We start from the raw sequence: 18,457 nt of genomic DNA on the forward strand, positions 1-18,457 counted from the left end.
GCACTCAGTAAATGAGAAGCAGCATGGCCTAGTGAATAGAGAATGGGCTTGGGAGTCGGAAAGACCTGGGTTCTAATTATGGCTCCATCTCTGTCTGCTGTGTGATCTTGGATAAGTCACTTAATTTCTCTGTGCCTCAGTTACCTCATCTGTAAAATGGGGATTAAGATTGTGAGACCCATGTGGGATAGGGGCTGTGTCCAAACTAATTAGTTTATATCTACCCCAGTGCTTAGAACAGTGCTTGACACACAGTAAGTGCTTAGCAAATACCATCATTATTACTATTATTAATAATGATAGATATGATTGATTAAGACCACCCCAAATCCCATCTTCTCCAGGAAGCTTCCCACTCTATATGAGTGGAGTGAGAAAATCTCCCTTTTCTAAACATCTGTTAAATCTATCATGAAATGAACCTTGGCTCCTCTATTCAGCCTCCGATTTGGTATCTCTCATTAGAAAAATCAAGGAAAGGGACCACAGAGCATTTCTGAGCCATCACAAAAGACAAAAGCAGCCCTAGGAATGTTTGGCCTTTAAATTGCCACAGAAGGCCTCTAAACAACAAAGGCCCTATTAGTGCAGTGAGAAGTCACTTATTAAGTAGGCTGTGGAGGAATTGTGGCTTTTTGTTCTAACAACAGAAATGCTCATTTATTTCATGTTTTGTCTGCCCTGTTGTCTTTGTAAGGACCCACAACAGGAATGACCTCTACATCTGGAGAGGTTAAACTGTAACTCCACATGACTGAGGGTAAAACAGACCCGTAGCCTTCTATCACTTAAGTGCAGTTTTAGTTCACAACAGTACTTTCGTTCAATTACCCAGAGGCTAAAACCAAGTTCCGAGAACAATAATTTCTATCAGAGCAGCTTATTTTGGTCCACTAGACAGTAAATATACCTTTTCTCATCACTGAGTCCAAATTAGTTAATTAACTATCAATGGACATCAAGGGTCCAGACTAGAAGGATCTGGGATCTAATTCTGACTTCATCACTTGCTTGCTTTATGATCTTGGGCAAGTCACTTAACTTTTCTGTGCTTCAGTTACCTCATCTGTAAAACTGGAATTAAAACTGTAAGTCCCATGTGGGCCGGGCACTGCGTCCATCCCCATTTGCTTGTACCCATCCCAACACTTAGTACAGTGCCTGGCACACAGTAAGCTCTTAACGCATAATTAATGGGACCGAGCATAATGATTTGGGAGGGACAGAAATATTTTGTGGGTTCTGTCCTGCCACTGGATGAGGCCAAAAGCCAGAGTGACAGGAGCAAACCCAACAGCTGCAAATAAGTGACAAATGACGACATTTAAACCTCCAGGACAAGGAGAAACAGAAGACCATCACGATTGGTATTCTGGCATACAGTGTAATATAATGATGTCATAAACTCCATTTTGCAGAAAATCAACAAGTTCATCAGATCCAAAAGTGTTTCTCCAGAGGGCCCCCTGACTTTTCCAAACTTGCTCTAGGGCTTTTGTGTTCCCCCAGTCACCGAACTTGGTGGGGAGAGGCTGGACACTGAAGATAAAACTACAAAACAAAAAGGCATTCAGTGCCTCACCCAATTTGGCCAGGGGATAAACCAGCAGAAAACTGGGATGGAGAAATAGCTTTCCTAACTGAGGTAATGTCAACAGAGGTTGCAGTAATCGGCTGTCCCCACCAGAATACACAATTATAATAATAACCATGGTATTTGTTAATAAGTGCTTTCTATGTGTCAAGCACTGTACTAAGCACTGGGGCAGATACAAGATAGGTCAGACACAGTCCCTGACCCACATGGGACTCCTGTACAGCCTAAGTAGGAAAGAGGAAGATTTTTATCCACATTTTACAAATATGTGACTCATTCAATCATTCATTCACTCAATCATATTTATTGAGCGCTTACTGTTTGCAAGGCACTGTACTAAGCACTTCGGAGAGTACAGTATAACCATAAACAGACACATTCCCTGCCCACAACAAGCTCTGTACACAGCAAGCACTCAATAAATTCCATCGATCGATTGATCAAGTGTGGGAAATTTTATTTCTTTTGTGGAGAGATGGAGATGTCTATAAATAATCGAGAATTGTCTGTCACACCCTCCGCTGGCAAGAGGTTAAAGGAGGGGCAGGGCAGAGAGCAAAAAACCTAATCAAGCAGGTCTGGCCTGAATGTCTTGTCTTGTCTTATGTTGTCTAGTCGTCTCCGACCCATAGCAACTTCACGGACACAACTCCCTCAGACTGCCGCACTCTCCATCTGCAATCATTCCGGTAGCATGTCCATACAGTTTTCTTGGTCAAAATATAGAAGTGGTTTACCATTGCCTTCTTCCACGCAATTAACTTGAGTCTCCCCCCTCTACTCTCTTCCATGCCACAGCTGCCCAGAATGGGTGAGTTTTGATTTTTAGCAGATTGCCTTCCACTTGCTAGCCACTGCCCGAACTAGGAAAGGAATGGGTATGCCTTTGTTTGACTCTCCCTCCCATCACCTAGACTGATAGAGTACTGGAAGTTCTCCAGGTGCGATCCTGAAAGGGGTTCTGGCCTGAAACCAGTGTTGAAAGTCAAATAAGGCAGAGCAAAGGGAGGAACACCGAGGGGTTAGGAAGACCTAGAAAAGCGCTCAAGTGTTCAGGAAAGCAGAGAAACAGATTCCAAAAGAGTCAGAAGTCCTGAGAATGGGGAGGGAGATGGGATGTCCAAAAGGTGGCTTCAGATTGACAAGAAGGCCAATAACTATTTGCAAAAAATTGGGCATACCTAGAAAACAAAGAGGAACGTAGAGGGTTAGGTAGAGAAAAGACTTGGAAACCAAGATCTTAAGACTCTGCAACTTCTTTGTGGTTATAAACTAATATAAAAATACCTTGCAGGCATACTGTGCTTCTTTATGTTTCAAAGCTCTTTGACATCAATTATTTCATTTGTTCTCACAGCATACCTTGGAGAGAGGGAGGCTGAGGAGTTATTAGTCCCATTTTACAGATGAGGAAACAGACTCAGAGAAGGTAATTAAGTAAGTTGCCCAAGGTAATATACAGTAGATCTGTGGCAGAGCCAGGGCAGGAACTCTGATCTCCTGATTTCTACCTCCATGCCTTTTCTAAAGAAACATATTGCCTATTATTTTAAGTTGACCAAGCTCTTCACAATTTGTGAATCATTTATTACAAGGCTTGATTCCTTTCATGGATTCAAGAACATAAAGAAAAAAAGCCCCATCCCATTTCATAGTGATTCTTACTTCTTATTCTTAGATTTTCTTTATATAAGTTAAATATAATTAGGGGTTTTCATCTTAGACACTACAGGGTGTTTTAAAAGCCACTTCTTATGTTTAAAGAATCATAGGGTAAGCTATATTGCAGATCAAATAAATTCCTAGGGTATTTTCAAGACCACGTGAAGCCATTTTAAGGGTTATTTCTTACTCATTTAAATTTGAAATAAAATGTGTTTTGTAAAATCTCATATAAGGCTGATTAGCAGACGTGAAATTAGGGAGAGAGTAAAAGCTTTAATAAGAGACAGTGTGTGTGGAAAGGAGGAAAATGCTTGAATTTATGGAAGATTTGAACTCAGTAGTACTAATTGTTCTTCAAAATACCATTGGGATCATCTAAAGTCAGATTTCTTTTACTTATCCTCTGATTATTTAAAAACCAGGCATTACTATTCAATCACCCTGTATTTATGTATTTTATAGCTGCCCTTCTTCTTTGGCAATGACACTATTAGCAATGAACTTGATTCATGTGAGAGGCTGAGGCTGAAAAGCTGGATAAAAAAAGTCCCTCCCACATTAGGCATGAATAAATAGAGATTATTCTTCTCTGGGCTTTTGTAATTGCTTTTAGCAACACCTGGAATTGCTTCTGATTATTTCTCTTAGAATCACAGTCCTTTCCTAATTGTCCCTCTTGAGGTAGCACCATCTGTTCCATCCAATCTTCCCTCCAAGCTTTGGATGGGCCACGGCTACAGTTTACTCTAGGAAGAGGAATGTCTGGTCTCACATATGCAGTCCTCACTGGCATAAATTGTGATGTATCAGCAGTACATGAAAGCTGGCCCAAGTTAGAAACAAGAGGAGGGAAAAAGAAGAGGCAGAAGAGTTAAAGGCCCTTGTGGCTCCCTAGGCAGTGTCGTGGAAATAATACATCGGTGCTCTGGTTAACCAAAAGGTTATTTTCATTTTAACTGCAAAATATAAATGCAATTTCACCTGCTAGCCCAAGGAGGCCTCCTCCTGACAGGAGTTACAGAGAAAATAAATATAGTTGGTTAGTGCAACCCTAACCAGGGCTGCAATAAGGAAGCAGAGTGGTCTAGCGGAGAGAGCACAGGCCTGGGAGTCAGTAGAGCTGGGTTCTAATCCCGCCTCCACCACCTGTCTGTTGCATGAGCAAGTCACTTCACTTCTCTGTGTCTCATTTACCTCATCTGTAAAATGGGGATGAAGTCTGTGAGCCCGATGCGGGACGTGGACTGTGTCACACCTGATAAACTTGTATCTACCCCAGTACTTGGTACAGTACCTGGCACATAGTAAGAGCTTAATACCATTTTAAAAAAAGATCAGTACACATTTCCATTAATAAAGTAGGGAGTAGGAATATCATTACACCTTTCCATGAAAAGTAAGGCATCTTGAACTTCAGCATCAGAGGGTCTCCACAGGCTATGGATTTTGAATTTTAGAGGTGGATTTAGAGTTAATAAATCTAATATGGAGTCCAGCCACTATTCAGACTCAAGATGGCAGATCTTTTGCTTCCACAACTTTAAGCTGCTCTAGACTGTAATCTCCTCATGGGCAGGGAACGTGTCTACAAACTCTTGTAGTGTACACTCCCAAGGGCTTAGTTCAGTGCTCTGCGCAAAATGAGCACTCAATAAATACCACTGATTGATGGATTGCAGTGCGGATTGATGTTGGTATGAATAAGTTCATCAGCAACTCATACATAGAAAGGTTAAACACAAATCCATAAATCTTTGTTCTGCAAACTTTCCCTCCTTTTCCTTTCACTGTTCAATAACGACCAAAGATGCTGGCCTCTTTTTTGTTTCTCAACAACTTCTTTCTCCACTCTATCAATGTTTAAACTGTTGCCACAGCCACTGAGTTCCTGCTCAGGATAAAATGCTCTAAACAGGGGATAGGGAATTAGGAGGGCAAGAGGTGACTAAAGAAGACTTTTGGCAGATGCTAAAGGAGTGTGTGGGAGAAAAGAGAGAGATGAGTTCATTAATTATAGGTTCAGGCAGCTTTGTGAAGGGCCTGAAAAGCGAATGCAAATGATTTAAATATATTAAATGGGGAGTTAGGAAAGAAGTACACAAGAAAGTTGGTTTTAACTGGTATTTTCTCAGCTAAGACATGGAAGAGACTGAAGGAGGAAAATTAGTGAATAGAGGAGGACAACAAACATAATAACTGATTGTGGCAATTATGTGTCTACTAAGGGCCTAGCACTGTACTGAGTCTTGAGAATTCAATTCAATTATATTTACTGAGTGCTCACTGTGTGGATAGCACTGTACTAAGCACTTGGGAGAGCAAGATATAATAATAAACACATTCCCCACCTACAACTAGCTTACAGTCTAGAGGGGGAGACAGACACTAATGTGAATAAATAAATCAATAACAAATAAATTACAGATATGTACATAAGTGTTATGGGGCTGGGAGTAGGGATAAATAAAGGGAGCAAGGCAGGGTGACACAGAAGGGTGTGGGAGAAGAGGAAAGGAGGGCTTAGACAGGGAAGGCCTCTTGGAGTAGATGTGCCTTCAATAAGGCTTTAAAGCAGGGGAGATTAATTGTCTCTCAGATATGAGGAGGAAGGGCTTTCCAGGACAGTGGCAGAACGTGGGCAAGAGGTCAGCAGTGAGATGAATGAAACGAGATAATCGCAACTGACAACAGTCCAAGTCCCACGTGGAGATCACCTTCCAAGTAGGAGAGAGACAGATATTTGATTCCCATTTTCCCAATAAGGAAACTGAGTCACCACAAAATTAAGAGGCACGCCCAAGGTCACCCAGCAGACAACTTTCCAAGCTGGGCATTCCAGGCCCACGCTCTTTCTACTAGACTGCTTCCCAAACATCATATGGGAGTCAGGGTGAGGGTTTTGACTGTTGGAAAGGTTAGATAGGGAAAGGAAACAGTCTTGAAAATATTGAGAAGGAAAAATCTTACTAAGTTGAATCATCAACAAGCGTTAGTTTTTTTCACCTATTGACAGAAATAATTGAAGAAAAGTAGTCTAAAATGCCATAAAAAAGAAGAAATCTATTTCACTCTGCTGGCAGCTTATCTGAAGTCTGCCTGTAGCTAGGAAGATTGTTCATTAAGAAATTTCCTGTCAAAACTGAACAGTGAAAAGCCTTCTACAGTTGTGTTATCAACGACTTCCCTTCAAAACACTTTTTGCCAATAGACCAGACAATGTTGTGTAAGTCATACTAAAATTAGAGGAACAAAAAGTCAAAACTGTAAGAAGTATGTAAAGCCTGGCTCACAGATTTAAAATGCAATACAGACACATTGCACTCAGGGGCCCAAATTTTAAAATTTGTCATAAAATTGGCAGTCTGGAACTTTAAAGTATAATACAAACATCCTGAAATTCTCTGGGATTTCCCTTAGCCTTCTTTTGCCTAAACAGTTAGTGAACATAAGAACGGAAGCAGAATGCATCAACTTCAGTCTTCTAAATCTCAACTGCGTAAAAGCAAGATTCTTTCTTTACTAATAGATTGTATTAATTACAGCACAATTTACATTCCTAGTCCTTACTGGCTATAAATTTTATTCCAGTGGAATGCAGTAGCACCTCCACATTCTGATTTCTCTTCTCATGCCCTCTACAGTACATACACTTATCACCTTTTGATTCAAAGTCTTTTTTTCTCTCTCTGAATACTGTTATCACCCTTTTTCCTGTAACCAGTTTTAATCTCTAGGGCCCTATTGGCTGTCTCCAGAGAAAATGGTTTTTCACGCTGTTACTTTTTATTTTTCGTTGTTGCCTGGAAACATTGGATCATACTCTCTCCTCAGTTTTCCCCTCAGTTTCAGAACGAGAAATTGCTTACTTTTGATTCTCGTTCTTCTAAGTGTTCCTACTTTCTTCACCTTGTCTATATTTAATTTACTTTCCAGAAGTGTCCTCCCACACGGAAATTGGGGGCCTCTTGCAGGACAGGCACTGTGTCTGAATTTGCTTATTTTATATTCAATTTTGCACTTAGTACAGTGCTCAGCATAATAGGTGTTCAATAAATACTACTACAGAGCTGGACAGGACATCAAAAGATCAATTCCTAGGAAAAGCTGCACTAAATCTTAAGTCATCGCAGAAAATGAGAGCACAGAGTTAGGCTTAACCCACAAGATATTTATTTAAGCTCTTGACTGGTGACCTGCATTTTTTTAATGGCATTTGTTAAATGCTTACTATGTGCCAGGCACTATACAAAGGGCCCAGGGGATATACAAGATAACCGAGTTGGACAGTCCATGTCCCACATGGGGCTCAGTCTTAATCCCCATTTTACAGATGAAGTAACAGACACAGAGAAGTTAAGCGACTTGCCCAAGGCCTCCCAGCAGACGAGTGGCAGAGCCGGGATAAGAACTCAGGTCCTCTAATTCCCAGGGCCATGCACTAGGCCAACCTGTTTGTCTAGCAATTCTGATTTAATACACATGGAGAGAGGTAACAGACACAGAGAAGTTAAGCAACTTGCCCCAGGTCACATAGCAGACACATGGCAGAGCCAAGATAAAAACTCAGGTCCTCTGACTCTCAGGCCTGTGCTCTTTCCATAAAGTCATGGAGGGAGGAAGGGAGGAAGGAAAAGAGACAGAGAAAAGAGAGAGAGAAGATAGAAAGAGAAAAAGAGAGAGATCGCTATATGGTAAGCTTTGCACTTTTAGCCTTTTTGTAGGGGCAGGGGGAGATGGGAGTCATCTCTGCCCTATTCCCCAGTGATGTCACAGAGAACATCTCCAATTCCCTCACTCGACAAAGCATCCTCAAATGGCCCTACTTCTGGGGAAGTTGTCTGGACTTTCCACTTTTTCCTCTGAAACCAATTGCACTGCTTCATCTCCTAAATCAGAAAATCTTACTCATGTCTGTTACCTAAATCCCACTTCTCTTTACTCTGACCAAAGAGGAAACGGATGAGAGGCTTACCGTGACACAGCTGGTCATCTCATTCATTAGAAGTCCCTCTTTAGCTTTCTCTTCTCTAGCCTACAAAACCCCCAACATCCACAGTTCCTCTGTTCTTTCCTTATAAAGCCTATTTTCCACCTTTATGATCATTTTATTACTGGTGCTACTCAGTTCTCCTCTAAAATGGGGCTCCATGCCCAACAAAGGCTGGATTAAGGAAAACCTTAATTAAGTTCACATGGCTTGACTGTCCTTGTGCACATGGACACAGCTATTGTTTCTGACATTACTGCACATTCTGTCTAGGCAGACGTGTTGTTGGATGAATGTATCCCAATTTTGAGACATCCTTCTAATAAAAATGTGTACTAATAACACGTGTTATGCAGGAAGCAGCATGGCCTCGTGGTTAGAGCACAGGTCTGGGGGTACAATGGAGCTGGATTCTAATCCTGATCCTGCCACTTGTCTGCTGTGGGACCTTGGGCAAGTCACTTAACTTCTCAGTATGTCAAATACCTCACCTGTAAAATAGAGATTAAGACAGTGAACCCCATGTGGAACAGGGACCGTGCCCAAACTAATGAGCTCATATCTACCCCAGCACTTAGTACAATGCCTGGCACATAGTAGGGCTTAACAAATACCATAAAAAAGAGTGTATATCCTTTTCAGTCATATTTCTCATAAACTGCAGGTGCTCAATCTGAACCCATTTTTTCTGTAATGGGAACAATTTTGAAGAACCAAAGGCCTCGTAAGTAATTTTCCCCCAGTCTAGGAATTGTCCCTACTTTGTTGCTTTTACATGCTTTCTGAATTGATTCACATATGTAGGCTGTCCAATTATGCTCAACCTTAATAAGCAAGGAGGAAAACAGTTTCTCACCTCATCATTATAATTTTTTAAATATTAATCTATAGTTGTAATTTATTAAACACAAACAAAAACAATTCAATAATCCTGGACATTGTACTGCCAACCACACTTCAAGGTTGGATTCTGCATCACAGTGATTTTGCTGTTACTTGGTTAATTATGCTATTTATTGAGCGCTTGCTCAGTTCCAAGCACTGGGCTAAGCAAGATAATCAGATCCGAAACAGATTCTGTCCACGGGGAGGTTTACAGTCTAAGAGGGAGGGAGTTTGGTGATTTTATCCCCATTTTATAGAAGATGAAACTGAGGCTCAGAGAGCTTAAGTGACTTAACCAAGATCACGCAGCCATGCTGTGACTCTCTCTCCCTCCTTATCCCCGGCCCCACCCACCTGTGTCCAGGTGTAACCCCTTTCCCTCATTGTGAACAGCCCTATCCCTAGGTTCCAAGATGCAACACTTCTCCCTCACTATCCTCAGCTTCACCCACCTGTCCCCAGGTGTAACCCCTCCCCATCATTTTCAGCCCCACCCACCAGTCCCTAAATGTATAACCCCCTCTCCTTCATTATCTTCAGCCCCAAGCTCAGGTAAGAGCCGAGATTAAGGCCGGAATCTCCTGACTCCAGAACCAGTGCTCTTTAGTAATTATGATACTTGTTAAGCCCTTACTGTGTGCCAAGCACTGTTCTAAGCACTGGGGTAAATACAGGTTGGACAAAGTCCTTGTCCCACATAGGGTTTACAGTCTTAATCCCCATTTTCCAGATGAGGTAACTGAAGTCCAGAGAAGTGAAGTGACTTGCCCAAGGTCACACAGTCGGCAAGTGGCATAGCGGGATTAGAATCCAGGTCCTTCTGACTCTTAGGCCCGTGCTCTAGTCAAGCCATGCTGCTTCTCACGCTGCTGCTCTTTCTACTGGGAAACATTACCACCCTTCACATGTAAATGTCCAGAGGCAAAGACTCCTATTTTTAGACAAGGGTATATTCCATACTCAATCAATAAAGGATTTAATCTGTGCTAAAACTGCACTGAGAATTTTTAGATGAAATGAATTAGACTAGCCTTTATCCAATCAATTGTATTTATTAATAATGATAATAATGATGACATTTGTTAAGCACTTACTATGTGCCAGGCACTGTACTAAGCATTGGGGTACATACAAGCAAATCAAGTTAGACACAGTCCCTGTTCCACATGGGGCTCATAGTCTTAATCCCCATTTACAGATGAGGTAACTGAGGCCCAGAGAAGTGAAGTGACTTGCCCAAGATCACACAGCAGACAAGTGGCGGAGCCAGAATTAGAACTCATGACCTTCTGACTCCCAGGCCCGTGCTCTATCCATTACACCATGCTGCTTTTAGGGCTTACTGTGTGTAGAGCACTGTTCTATGCACTTGGAAGAGTACAGTATCCTCAAAGAGTTTTCAGTCTTAAAGAGAAGGCAAACTTGTAGGAAAACATAACTATCCCCAGTTTTCCTAAAAAGCAAAGTTTGAACTCTCTCAAAACCTTGCATTTCATTACATTCCTGCTGTTGTTCTCAAATCCACATACATACTCAAGAGGAGTTTCTTCTGATACCACAGAATCCTGAGCCCAAACAGGCTCACACTGTCAGAAAATTGTCCCCTAATTCCCTTAGCAGTGTTCTAGCCCAAATCCATAATGAAAGCATGCATTATGGCAGAACCGGGAGTAGTTAAAGATTTAAATGAGAAGCAGCTTGGTTCAGTGGAAAGAGCACAGACCTGGGAGTCAGAGGGCCTGGATTCTAATCCCAGCTCCACCTCTTCACACTGTACTAAGCGCTTGGGTGAGTACAATATAACAAAATAACAGACACTATCTTTGCCCACAACAAGCTAACAGTCTAGAGGGAGAGACAGGTGGTAACAATATTAATAACAATGTTGGTATTTGTTAAGTGCTTACTATGTGCAGAGCATTGTTCTAAGCGCTGGGGTAGATACAGGGTAATCAGGTTGTCCCATGTGAGGCTCACAGTCTTTATCCCCATTTTATAGCACAGAGAAGTTAAGTGACTTGCCCACAGTCCCATAGCTGACAAGTGGCAGAGTCGGAATTCGAACCCATGATTTCTGACTCCCAAGCCCGTGTTCTTTGCACTGAGCCATGCTGCTTCTCTAATATAAATAAATATAATTAAAGATATGTACAAAAGTTCTGTGGGGCTGGGAGGGGGGATGAATAAAGGGAGCAAGTCAAGGCAACATAGAAGGGAGTGGGAGAAGAGGAGAGAAAAGCTTAGGCAGGGAAGGCCTCCTTGAGGAGATGTGCCCTCGATAAGACTTTGAAGGGGGTATGAAGAGGGAGGGAGCTCCAGGCCAGAGCCAGGAGGTGGGTGAGAGGTTGATGGTAGGATAGATGAGATCAAGGTACAGTGAGAAGGTGAGTATTGGAGGATCAAAGTGTGCAGGATGGGTAGCAGGAGAGTAGTGAAGGGAGGTAGGAAGGGGCAAGGTGAGTGAATGCTTTAAAGTTGATGGTAAAGAGTGTCTCTTTGATGGAGATGTGGACGGGCAACTACTGGAAGTTCTTGAGGAGTGGGGAAACATTGACTGAATGTTTTTGAAAAAAATGATCCGGGTAGCCGAGTGAATCATGGACTGGAGCGAGGAGAGATGGGAGTCAGGGAAATCAGCAAGGAGGCTGATACAGTCATCAAGGCGGGATAGGGTAAGTGCTTGGATTAACGTGGTAGCAGTTCGGGTGTAAAGGAAAGGGCAGATTTTTACGATGTTGTGAAGGTTGAACTGATAGGATTTAGTGATGGATTGAATATGTGGGTTGAGTGAGAGAGAGGAGTCAAGGACAATGCCAAGGTTATGGGCTTGTGAGACAGGAAGGATGGTGGGGCCATCTATAATGATGGGAAAGTCAGGGGAAGGACAGGGTTTGGGTGGGAAGAGAAGGAGTTCTGTTTCTGACATGCTAAATTTGAGGTTATGGAAGAACATTCAAGTACAGATGTCTTGAAGGCAGGAGGAAATGCGAGACTACAGAGAGGGAGAGAAACCAGGCCTCGAGATGTAGAATTGGGAAGTATCCGTACAGAGGTGGTAATTGAAGCCATGTGAGCGAATGAGTTCTCCAAGGGAGTGGGTGTAGATGGAGATTAGAAGGGGATCCAGAACTCAATCTTGAGGGACACCCACAGTTAGGGGGTGGGAGGCAGAGGAAGAACCCGTGAAAGAGACTGAGAATGAGCAGCCAGAGAGATAAGAGAAACAGGAGAGAACAGCACCAGTGAAGCAGAGGTTGGGTAATATTTCCAGGAGAAGGGGGTGGTCGACAATGACAAAGGCAGATGAGAAGTCCAGGAGGATTAGAATCAAGTAGAGTCCTTTGGATTTGGCAAAAAAGAGAGTATATGTGACCTTCGTTGAGAGGAGTTTCTGTGAAGTGAAGGGGACGGATGCCAGATTGGAGGGGGACAAGGAGAGAATTGGAGAAGAACTTGAAACAAACTGCCTTGTGACCTTAGGCCAGTCACTTCACTTTTCTGTGCCTCAGTTACCTCATCTGTAAAATAGGGATTATCTTCTTTCTGCCCCAGTGCTTAGTTCAGTGCCTGACACATAATAAGCGCTTAACAAGTACCTTTAAAAAAATGAAATACGAACAAGTAAAACAAAATGAACGAGAAATAAGTGATGATTAGGACTCTCAGGCAAACCTCCCCATTACCACCTACCCACCTCGACCCCTCCACCAAAACCGTAGGCCCAATGAATGTTTTAAATCATTTTTCTCAAATTGCTACTGACTTTTTCTCCATTCGTAGAACTTCTGAAAATGGTCTTCCTTTCCAGGTGCTGACTGCTGAACAGAAGTGGGGCCCTCAGGGGAGGGGCAGAGCAGTCAGGGGAGCTGACAGGTTGGCGGGTACCAGGTCGGAAATTGTTCAGCTCCCGGGAAAATTACAGGCAGGGATTGACTTTTTTAGAGCCTCCAAAGTCAATGGTGAGTCTACACAAATTCAAAAAGAGAGCTGAGAAATCATCTAATGAACAAAAATAGATCGTTTAGATAATTCAGCCCCTAAAGCTCTATTTCTTCTTAAAGGTAGGAGTTTTATCCTGAATTTTATCTTTAGAATTGCCTTGAATCACCAATATTTTTTGCATAGATGTTTCAATCAACCAGTAGTTTCTATTGAACACCTTCTTCTGTTAATTGAGTACTTCTTAAAGTTGTGTGGGGAAGGGGGAGTATGTGGCCTAGTAGAAAGAGCATGGGAGTCAGAAGATCTGTGCCTGAGTCCCAGTTTCACCACTGGCCTGCTGTGGGATCTTGGGTAAGTCACTTAACCTCTCCAGGTCTCAGTTCCTCTTCCAAGGCAAGTTGCTGACCCTCTCCGGATCTAAATTCCTCTTTTTCAAAATGGGAATGAAATGCCCTGAATGGAACAGGGACTTTTCTGATTTCATAACTTGAATCTATTCCAGTGCTAAGCAGAGTAAGCATTTAATAAATGCCATAATTATCACTGTTATAAGTTCCAGTGCTTAAGACAGTGCTCCAGTGCCTAGAACTGTGCTTGACAAAAATAATAATAACCTGGAAGATTGTATTAGAGTTCAAATAAGTTGTAATAATAACGATATTAGTTAAGCACTTACTATGTGCCAAACACTCTACTAAACACTGGGGTAGATATAAGTCCAACAGATCCGGCCCAGTCCTTGCTCGACATGGGGCTCCCAGTTTACGTAGGAAGGTAACTGGTATTGAATCCACATTTTACAGATGAAGACACCGAGGCACAGAGATATTAATGAACTTGCCCGAGGTCAAATAGCAGGCAGGCCGCAGAGACAGGATTAGAACCCAGGTCCTCTGACTTTCAGGTCTGTGCTTTTTCCACTAGGCCCTGCCCTTAAAGAGCCTACAGTCAAGCAGAAACAACAGAAATAATAGGTAGAAGAAGATAATGGAAAGGTACAGATTTGGTTGAATAAGTGTTTAAATGGCACATTAAATAAATTGATATGTACGGAAGCGTTATGGGTGATTGTGAGTGCATAATCAGTCAGTGGTTTTTACTGAGCACATACATTGTGCAGACCACAATGCTAAAGTGCTTGGCAGAGTACAATAGAACAGACTTGGTAGGCATATTCCCTGCCCAAAGTGAGTTTACAGTCTAGAGGGCATAAGTGCTGAGGTGGTATTTGGGAAGGTATGACCTAGGGAGGGAAAAAAATGAATCAGATAAAGCCTCCTTGAGAAGCAGCATGGCCAAGTGGAAAGAGCCTGAGCCTGGGAGTCTGAGGACCTGGGTTCTAACCCTGGCTCTGTCATTTGTCTGCTGTGTGACAAGGGGCATTTCTCTGTGGCTCACTTACTCATCTATAAAATGAGGACTAATGCTGTGAGCCCATGTAGGACAGGGTTTGTGTCCAACCTGATTAGCTTGTATCTATCCCAGTTCTTAGAACAGTACCTGAATATAAGTAAGTGCTTAACAAATTTCGTAAAAAAATACTGAAGAGGGAGGAGAGCTGTCATCTGACAAATTGGAGGGAGGAGGGATTTCCAGGGAGGAGAATCTCTCCTCTTCAGTCTTGCATCTTCTCCTGCCTTCTGGACATCTCTACTTGTATGTCCCAGTGACTCCTCAAATTTAATGTGTTTAAAACTGAATTCGTCATCTTGATAACACAAGCACCACCCTCTCTGTCTCACAAGCCTGCAAATTTAGTATGATTCTCTATTCATCTCTTTCAACATGAATACTCTGTCAGTCACCAAATCCTGGCAGCTCTTCCTTCACAGTACCTTTAGAATCCACCCCTTTCTCTCCCTCCAAACTGCTAATATGCTGGTCCAGGTACTTGCCAAATCCTGCCTTGACTCCTGTATTAGTTTCTTCACGGGTCTTGCTTCCAGCTTTTCTCCTCTCCAGTCCATTCTCCACTCTGCCGCCGGGATCATTTTTCTAAAAGTGGCACATTTCCCCACTCCTTAAAAACCTCCACTGTGTGCACATCCACCTTGATAACAAGGCGAGGCTTCTCGCTGGCTACTTTAAAGCCCCTTTAAGCACTTACTACATGGCAAGCACTGTACTAAGCACTGGGGTAGATATAAGCTAAGCAAGCTGAACACAGACCCTGTCCCACTTGGGGCTCACAGTCTTAATCCCCATTTTACAGATGAGGTAACTGAGGCATGGAAAAGTTGAGTAATTTACCCAAGGTCCTGCAACTGACGTGACGGAGCTGGGATTAGAACCCAGGTCTTTCTGACTCCCAGGCCCGTGCTCTATCCACTAGACAATACTGCTTCTATCTCTCTCCTTTATTTAGTGCTCTCCCTCCTACCTGTTGTCATTCTTCTCCCACTACATCCCAGCTCTCATACTTCAATCCCGTCAGTCAATTTTATTTATTGAGCATTTACCGTGTGCAGATCACTTTACTCAGAGCTTGGGAGGGTACAGTATAATAATAAAACAGACACATTCCCTCCCCACAAGAAGCCGACAGTCTAGAGGGAGAGGAAAACTGTCGCAAGCTCCCAGCTCATGCCAATCAGGACCATCCTGGACCGGGGGAGCCTCAGTGACGTGTATTAGAGTCAGACCACATCATTCAGTAGTACTTATTGAGCGCTTACTATGTGCAGAGCATTATACTAAGTGCTTGGAATGTACAATTTGGCAACAGATAGAGACAATCCCTGCCCAGTGACGGGCTCACCACCAACCACCAAGGTTACTGTGGAAGATTTTTCACTTAGTTTTACCAACGTGCAAGGGAGTGACCCATACACACACCTACTCACTCCTCCAAGGGTCCAGTACCAGTCTGCTGGTCAAGGGAGCCCATTCTGCCGACGCTTCTTCTTTCTGCTTCCAAGTGCTGCTCTCCTCCCTTGCTTCTCTCCACGTACTTCTCTGCTCCAGGTGCTTCCTGCTTGCCTCAGTGCTGCCTCTGGCCCACGTGCTTCTCCCTAGATGCTTGCCTCTCTTCTGCGGCCTTCTGCTCCAGCTGCTTGATTGGTCCAGGCCAGTTACCGCATAGAACAGGGAGGGAAGGACACGCCTCCCTCCATGCTCCACCTCCAAAGGCCGGCAATCACCTGTCTCAGGTAAAGCCCATCAGTGCCTTCTGTGGGCAGGGATTGTCTCTATTGCTGTATTGTACACTCCCAGCGCTTAGTACAGTGCTCTGCACTCAGTGAGGGCTCAATGAATACAACCGAATGAATCAATGAATACCTTTGCCAGTCTCTTCCTTCTTGTTGTTCACGGGGTCACGAACGGTCACTAGTAAAGCAGCTTGTTGTGGGCTCACCCCACAGACATTAATATAAAGAATATTATAGAGATGAACCATAAGTGCTGTGGGACTGGGATGGTGGATGAATAAAGGGAGCAAGTCAGGGCGCCACAGAAGGGAATGGAAGAAAAGGAAAAGAGGACTTAGTCAGGGAAGACCTCTTGGAGGAGATGTGCCTTCAATAAGGGAGTGGGGGAGAGTCATTGTCTGTCGGATATAAAGAGGGAGGACATTCCAGGCCAGAGACAGGACGTGAGCAAGAGGTGGGCAGTGAGATAGGCAATATTGGGGTACAGCGAGAAGGTTAGCGTTAGAGGAATGAAGCATGCGGGCTGGGTTGCAGTAGAACAGTGAACACGGACCTACCTGATAAAGGAAAGAGTAGTTCTCAACATGGAAAGAGCACCCTTCTTACCAAGAGCTGAGGAATTCATTTCACATTTTTAAAAATCACATTTCAAAGAGTTTCAGCCAATTTTAAAGGGAGTAATCAAAAACTTATTTTTAAGTCTTCTGGAACTCTCTTCTAATGATAAAATAGCCTTTATTGAGAGCTTACTATGTGCTAAAAGCAAGGGTAGATATAAGGATATGAGATTGGACATAATTCCCATCTAACAAGGGACACAGGATCTTATCATCCCCATTTAGCAAATTATATTACACCAAGCAGGTTACTACTATCTCCATTTTCTACTACTATCTCATCCTCCTTCCATTAGACAACCTTACTTATCTGGGTATTTTGAGGGGACAAAGGAGGCAGATAATGAACCAGCCATAACAAAAAAGAAGCTGAAATCCTGGACATCTTCTTGTTCTTTGATCTTGTTTCGGGATTACAAGATCCTTCTTTGTCTCTGGATTCCAGGGAATGTGAGACCTGGGAGCCTCTGCATCCAAACCAAAGAGCTGTCCTTTATTATTAATAATTATAATAATAATGGTACTTGTTAAGCACTCACTATGTGCCAAGCACTGTTCTAATCACTGGGGCAGGTACAAGTTAATTAAGTAGGACAAAATCCCTGTCCCACACTGGACTCAAACTCTTAATCCCCATTTTACAGATGAGGTAACTGAGGCCCAGGGAAGTTAAGTGACTTGTCCAAGGTCACACAGCAGACATGTGGCAGAGCCAGGATTAGAACCTAGGTCCTTCTGACTCCCGGGCCTGTACTCTATCCACTAAGCCATGCTGCTTCTAGTACTTTGCAGAGCCTCCTTGACTTTTTAGCTGCCTTTGATGCTGTTATTGAAACAGCTTCCCTGCCAGATTGACAAGAGAGTCGTAACTCCAGGGAGGAGAGGGAAAGGGCAAAACCCTTTGAGAGAAAAAGAGATGCCTGAGAAAAAGGAAAGCAATGGGGGATGGAAAATAGGAAAAGGGGAGAGAAAAATACAAGGGAAGAAAAGGACAAAAATAGTGTGAGAAGGAAGAAGAAAGAAACAAACAAAAGACAATTTCAAAAAATGAGAGAAGACAAGGGGAAGACGCAGTGCTTGTATCCATCCTAGTTCTTAGTGCAGTGTCTGGCCCATAGTAAGAGCTTAACAAATACCAAAGTTATTATTACAACAGAAGTTACTCAGGAGAATAGGCCAAAAGAGAAGAAAAAAGACTAAAAGTAAAAGTAAGAAGGGAAATGAAGAAAATGAAAGGGTGAGTAGGAGAAGCACACATGAGCAAGAAACAGAAGGGAGTAGAAGGATTTGGGGCTGGTTAATTAAACAGAGGAAATGTAAGGGAAAAGTCTGAGGAGGCAGGAGAAAACAATAATAGAGGGAGAGGACCAGAAATGAGACAAAGTGAGTGAACAAGTTTTGTTAGTCGAGAGGGTGGACTATTTACTTGGGATGGGGGCACCAGCTTCTCTCATCCTCTCTTGGCAGGGGCGCCTCAGAGAAAATGAACAGAGGTTGGGAGAGAGCGGGTGGGTTGGTGGCTAAAGGAGAGACAGTCTGGTAATGGCACACAAAAAATCATAGAAAAATACAGGCATTTTGAGTTCTTTCCCCATAAAAATTCCCACTCTTGCCC

The sequence above is a fragment of the Ornithorhynchus anatinus genome, chromosome 5, assembly GCF_004115215.2.
Source record: "Ornithorhynchus anatinus isolate Pmale09 chromosome 5, mOrnAna1.pri.v4, whole genome shotgun sequence".
Classification (NCBI taxonomy): domain Eukaryota; kingdom Metazoa; phylum Chordata; class Mammalia; order Monotremata; family Ornithorhynchidae; genus Ornithorhynchus; species Ornithorhynchus anatinus.